The sequence below is a fragment of the Solanum pennellii genome, chromosome 3 (assembly GCF_001406875.1).
Source record: "Solanum pennellii chromosome 3, SPENNV200".
Lineage (NCBI taxonomy): Eukaryota > Viridiplantae > Streptophyta > Magnoliopsida > Solanales > Solanaceae > Solanum > Solanum pennellii.
Genome location: NC_028639.1, coordinates 64,886,833 through 64,893,713, shown reverse-complemented (window position 1 = coordinate 64,893,713; position 6,881 = coordinate 64,886,833). Strand labels below are relative to the sequence as shown.

Here is a 6,881-nt window from a genome sequence, read left to right as displayed (position 1 = left end):
ACCCCTGGATTGCATATAGGGCACATTAACCCCTATCATTTTTTTTCATGTTTTCACAGGGCACAATAACCCCTGGATTGCATATAGGGCACATTAACCCCTATCATTTTTTTTCATGTTTTCACAGGGCACAATAACCCCTGGATTGCATATAGGGCACATTAACCCCTATCATTTTTTTTCATGTTTTCACAGGGCACAATAACCCCTGGATTGCATATAGGGCACATTAACCCCTATCATTTTTTTTCATGTTTTCACAGGGCACAATAACCCCTGGATTGCATATAGGGCACATTAACCCCTATCATTTTTTTTCATGTTTTCACAGGGCACAATAACCCCTGGATTGCATATAGGGCACATTAACCCCTATCATTTTTTTTCATGTTTTCACAGGGCACAATAACCCCTGGATTGCATATAGGGCACATTAACCCCTATCATTTTTTTTCATGTTTTCACAGGGCACAATAACCCCTGGATTGCATATAGGGCACATTAACCCCTATCATTTTTTTTCATGTTTTCACAGGGCACAATAACCCCTGGATTGCATATAGGGCACATTAACCCCTATCATTTTTTTTCATGTTTTCACAGGGCACAATAACCCCTGGATTGCATATAGGGCACATTAACCCCTATCATTTTTTTTCATGTTTTCACAGGGCACAATAACCCCTGGATTGCATATAGGGCACATTAACCCCTATCATTTTTTTTCATGTTTTCACAGGGCACAATAACCCCTGGATTGCATATAGGGCACATTAACCCCTATCATTTTTTTTCATGTTTTCACAGGGCACAATAACCCCTGGATTGCATATAGGGCACATTAACCCCTATCATTTTTTTTCATGTTTTCACAGGGCACAATAACCCCTGGATTGCATATAGGGCACATTAACCCCTATCATTTTTTTTCATGTTTTCACAGGGCACAATAACCCCTGGATTGCATATAGGGCACATTAACCCCTATCATTTTTTTTCATGTTTTCACAGGGCACAATAACCCCTGGATTGCATATAGGGCACATTAACCCCTATCATTTTTTTTCATGTTTTCACAGGGCACAATAACCCCTGGATTGCATATAGGGCACATTAACCCCTATCATTTTTTTTCATGTTTTCACAGGGCACAATAACCCCTGGATTGCATATAGGGCACATTAACCCCTATCATTTTTTTTCATGTTTTCACAGGGCACAATAACCCCTGGATTGCATATAGGGCACATTAACCCCTATCATTTTTTTTCATGTTTTCACAGGGCACAATAACCCCTGGATTGCATATAGGGCACATTAACCCCTATCATTTTTTTTCATGTTTTCACAGGGCACAATAACCCCTGGATTGCATATAGGGCACAATAACCCCTATCATTTTTTTTCATGTTTTCACAGGGCACAATAACCCCTGGATTGCATATAGGGCACAATAACCCCTATCATTTTTTTATGTCTTCACAGGGCACAATAACCCCTTGCATATAGGGCACAATAACACCTATCCTATTTTTCATGTCTTCACAGGGCACAATAACCCCTGGATTGCATATAGGGCACATTAACCCCTATCATTTTTTTTCATGTTTTCACAGGGCACAATAACCCCTGGATTGCATATAGGACACAATAACCCCTATCATTTTTTTATGTCTTGACAGGGCACAATAACCCCTGGTTGCATATAGGGCACAATAATCCCTATTTTATTTTTCATGTCTTCAGAGGGCACAATAACCCCTATTTTATTTTTCATGTCTTCACAGGGCACAATAACCCCTGGATTGCATATAGGGCACAATAACCCCTATCATTTTAACCCCTGGTTTCATATAGGGCATAATAACCCCTATTTTATTTTTCATGTCTCAGAAGGCATAATAACACCTTGATTGCATATAGAGCACAATAACCCCTATCATTTTTTTTCCTTCACAGGGCACAATAACCCCTGGTTGCATATAGGGCACAATAACCCCTATCATTTTTTTTATGTCTTCACAGGGCACAATAACCCCTGGTTGCATATAGGGCACATTAACCCCTATTTTATTTTTCATGTCTTCAGAGGGCACAATAACCCCTTGATTGCATATAGGGAAGAATAACCCCTATCATTTTTCTTCGCAGGCACAATAACCCTTGGTTGCATATAGGGCACAATAACCCCTATTTTATTTTTCATGTCTTCACAGGGCACAATAACCCTGATTGCAATTTGGGTACAAAACTCCCTTTTGTCTTTTTTTTTTTTACATTTTGTAATAGGCTACAAAAACATTATTTTTATTATTAGTATAAACTTTTATAGCTTTCATCAATAACTCACAAAATTTCTTAGTGCAAACTAGGTAGAAAATTTTGTTTTGTGTGCAGGTTTCTACATAGTACACAAATTTGCAGTTAAAAAATAAAAGAATTCATCCTTTCAAGAAAATAAGTTTTCAAGAATATCATGCGGAAGAACGTCAGTAGCTGAAGTCAAGTCATGAAGTTTCAAGTCTTAAACTCAGATGTCCAGAGCAATGTTCGGAATCGATGAACCTACCAAAGAGGGTGAAGCGATATCTGAGAATTCAAAATGAAGACTTAGCACTATCGGAGTAGATAGGATTTCATATCTTTACTTCTGCATTTTGGTTTTTTTTATGTAATAGCTGGAGCTACGAACCGGAATCTCGACAAAACCTCACTCGACTACCTAACTCATTGGAACTACGCCTGACTCCTTATCATCAACTTAGGATAGGTCGTTTTCATAAAGTTAGGACACAGTCAAACCTTTTCTCTATTATAAATTTTTCACATTTTTGCCATAAATATTTCAGTAAAAAATTAGTCACATTGTCGTCTTTGCATGAAAACTCTTCATGTTTTCAAGCAAAGAGGGGCATAATGTGAACACCTAATTTTTTACCAAAACATAATATATTTTACACCAATTTAAAAAGGGTTATATTTAACATAAAATAAATAATAATAATAAATTGTAAATTAATAAAAATTATAAGATCAATTATAGTTTAATAATAAAAAAAATTGATAAATAGAAGTTGGGAATTTAAGTTATTTGTTAATTATCTAGTCTAAAAATAATAATAATATAGAAAATATTGTGAAAAAGTATAGAAAAAGAATAGAAAAGAAAAGAGGAGTCCTAAAGATTTTAAATTTTTTTTTTACCTTATCCTATTTATTCCCAACTTCCTAACTTATTTTCCTAAAAAATCTCATCCCAATTATTATTTTTATTTTTATTGTGAAAAAGTATAGAAAAAGAATAGAAAAGAAAAGAGGAGTCACACATTTTTTTTTATTTTTATTTTTGTTAATTTGCTATTATTATTATTCTTATCTCAACCCCAATTTTCTCAACTAATTTTTAAATTCAATCCTAATCCCACTACACTACGTTTCTTAAAATTAGCACCAGATTCTCACCCAAAAAATGTTATATAACCCACGTTCAGTTGAAAAAAAAAAGATAGAGAGAGATATAGAGAACACAGAGATTGAAATTGAAAAACACAGAGAATATTACAAAAAAAAAAGAAAGTACGATACCAAAGAGAAAAGAGTGAAAAAGTGAGTTTTATCTTAAAAATTGAGTTATAATCTGAGGTTTTGTTCGCGGTTTTGGTCTTGTGGCTTTTTAAAGTTAATTAACAATGATTAACTTTGAAAATCAGTAGATCGTAGCAGTTGTTTTTGTGGTACCCATTTTCGCATCGAGGTAACTCTAAATTCTCGAATTAATTAAATGGAATGTTGTATGAAAATTTGATGCTTATAATGATAATATGAAGTTTTTTTTTGAATAGTATCAATATGTGATGCATGTTGTGATTTTTTTAAAATCTTTTTAGAATTTATGAATGTTCAAGAAAACGGAATCAAAAATGTTTCTTGCTAAAAAATAATATGAAATAAAATATGTATCATACATTTTTGTATTATTATTATTATTGTCAAAAACTCTTTTTTTTTTGAAACAAATAAAAATCAAAAAATGTTTGAAAAAAAGGGGCGTGACATAGGGTATTATATATGAGTTGTCTAATTTCCTTTTTTTAAAAATTTAATTATAAAAAAATGAATAATGTGACATGATATCTTAGTAGGAGAGAGATAATGTATTTTTTTCTATGTCAAGTATATTTTAAGCAAAATAGACAAAGTTGAGTGATATTGTAGTCCAAAAACAAACATAAGTGATATTTCAAAGTAATTTTCCAAACATGAGTGACAATCTACAGAAATTACTCTTTTTCATATGTACATTGTGGAATCACATGTACTATGGTCCCCATAAATCTTAATTTGTATTTTGGATCAAATCCACTCTGTCGATTATTACTATGTCTTTTATTATTTGTGTAGATATATATAAATGTTTTTAAGATAATATTTTTTGTTTATCTACTTAACACATAAAAATCTTAAGACCCGTTTGGCCGTAGATTTTCCAAGTAAATTTGAAGCAAAATTTAGCTATTAGAGTTTACCCATACAATTTAATTTGTCATTATTTGACAAAAAAATAAATAAAAATAGACAAATAACCTAAATTTCCAAATACTAGCTATAAACGAAACCAATATTTGGGGAAAGTCTTGCTATTAAAAAATTTTAAGAACTCAAATTCTACACAAAATTTTTATATTTTACAAAACAAAAAATTACCCCACACATTAAAAACTTTAGATGTTCTTTTTATATTACTACTTATAACAGTTTAATTACGATATTAATAGATGGTAAAAGGGTCTGATATACCCCTCAACTTTGTCATTTAGAGCTGATATACCCCTTGTTATGAAAGTGGCTCATATATACTCCTACTTGTAAACAAATGGCTCACATATACCCTTTTTCTCTAACGGAAATGAAAAATAATAATTTTAATCTAAATTTTTATTATTTTTTTCAAAAAATATAATCCCATATGAGTAAATTTAATCCTCGTCAAACATATTTTTTTGACTTTTTTTTGTTTCAATGTCTAATTTATAATTATTATTTTTAAAATCAAATTTATTTATGTTTCACTAATATTCTTGTAAAACTTATTGTAGATGACCAAATTTTTTCTTCGAATACGAAATTAAATTACAATACACACAAAAAAAATAGTTTAATTTTTTTTCTTTAAACTAAGGAATTAAAGAAAAAAATAAAATAAGAATAAGAAACTCAAATAGTTATAAAAGGAAGTCAAAAAATAATTTATGTATGAAAAAATTAAAATATACTTTGAATTTAGATAGAAGAATCATATATACCCCTAAATAATTTTTTTAAAAAATTAGAAGTAATAAATATAAATTTTAAACTAATTTATTCACTTCCGTTAAATGAAGGGTATATGTGAGCCATTTTGTAATGGCAGGGGTATATGTGAGCCGTTTGTATAACGGTAAGGGCATATATGAGCCACTTTTATAACGAAGGGTATATCAGCTCCAAATGACAAAGTTGATGGGTATATCAGACCCTTTTCCCTTAATAGATTAGTTTTTATCTATAGTTTAATTTAATTTATTTTATTAATTAATTATTATTTTTATAATTACGTTATAATTAATAAGTAAGAGAAATAACATTGATATTGGAGAATCAATTATCATTTTCTCTTACACCATTTTAGGAATAACATTAATATTAGAGAATCAATTGCCATTCTCTATTACACAATTTTATGGGATTTTTTCCAGTTCCAACACAACAACCCTCCACCCGCACACCAACTTTCTCTTTTACCCACACGCAAATCCCACCCTCCCACCCCCAAATTCCTCTTTTACAAAGAACTATTTCTTTTTCTCTCTCATCATTCGTCTTCTTCATTGAAAAAGAAAATCAACATAACTCTTCCACATGCATATGATTGAATACTGGGAGGAGATTTACACACGAAGAATGTGGAGAAAGCCTAATAAGAATGCAATTCCGACGAAAAAAAGTAGTACTTCTTAAAGAATAAACGAATTATAGGAAAGGAGAAGAAAAGTGAAGCAAAGAAAATTGGAAATTCTCCTAATAAAAAGGGATTAAAGAGGAAAGGGAAAATGGTGGAACCCTCTTCTGATTCGTACTCAGATTTTGTAAGCGAGAAAAAAAAGAAAAAATTCAACAAATGCAGGTATGATTTTTATTTTTTATTAGATTTTGTAAGCGAGAAAATGCATTCTTTACATTTTTTTTTTGTTAATATATATTTGTTCTTGCTACAGTTTTTTGCAACAATACACAATATGCATTGTATTACATTGTAAGATTTATTTCTTTTAGTAATTTGTTTCAGTTAGATATCAACTTCATATAATTTTATTTTTAATTTGTCAAATTTTCAAATCAGATACTAAATTTATAGAATTTGGATATTAGAATTAGTCAGACATTTATTAGACTTTAATTTTGAAAGCACCTTATAAATATAGTACACCACAATTGTATATGTTGTTATACTTAAGCTTTTCAAATGGATATCAAATGAATAACACATAACTAGTTTTATGTTTTGTTTTTTATAAATTTCCAGCGGGATACCAATTGTATACAAAATGCATACCAATTGAATAAATCATTAACTAGTTTTAGTTTGGATAACTTGATTTTAAATCTTAAATACGTCTTGTTGTTTCTATTTTGCTGAATTATAGTTCAAATCCTAATGGACACCAATTAAAATTACATATTGTTTTTGTCACGACCCAAAACCGAGCCGCGACTGGCACCCACACTTACCCTCCTATGTGAGCGAACCAACCAATCTAAACCCTAACATTTCAATTGAATATCAACAGAAAGTAATGCGGAAGACTTAAACTCATTAATAAAAACCAATTCAATAACTTCTA

The 6,881-nt window shown here is 30.8% G+C and overlaps 1 long non-coding RNA gene across 1 annotated transcript in view; it reads left to right on the top strand.

Moving 5' to 3' along the window:
* Nucleotides 1-5,801: 5,801 nt before the first annotated feature.
* Nucleotides 5,802-6,881, top strand: part of LOC114076328 — an 11,914-nt gene continuing 10,834 nt past the window's right edge. The window contains exon 1 of the long non-coding RNA XR_003577139.1: nucleotides 5,802-6,163. This is a non-coding gene — a long non-coding RNA (uncharacterized LOC114076328). The remainder of the gene's footprint in view (nucleotides 6,164-6,881) is intronic.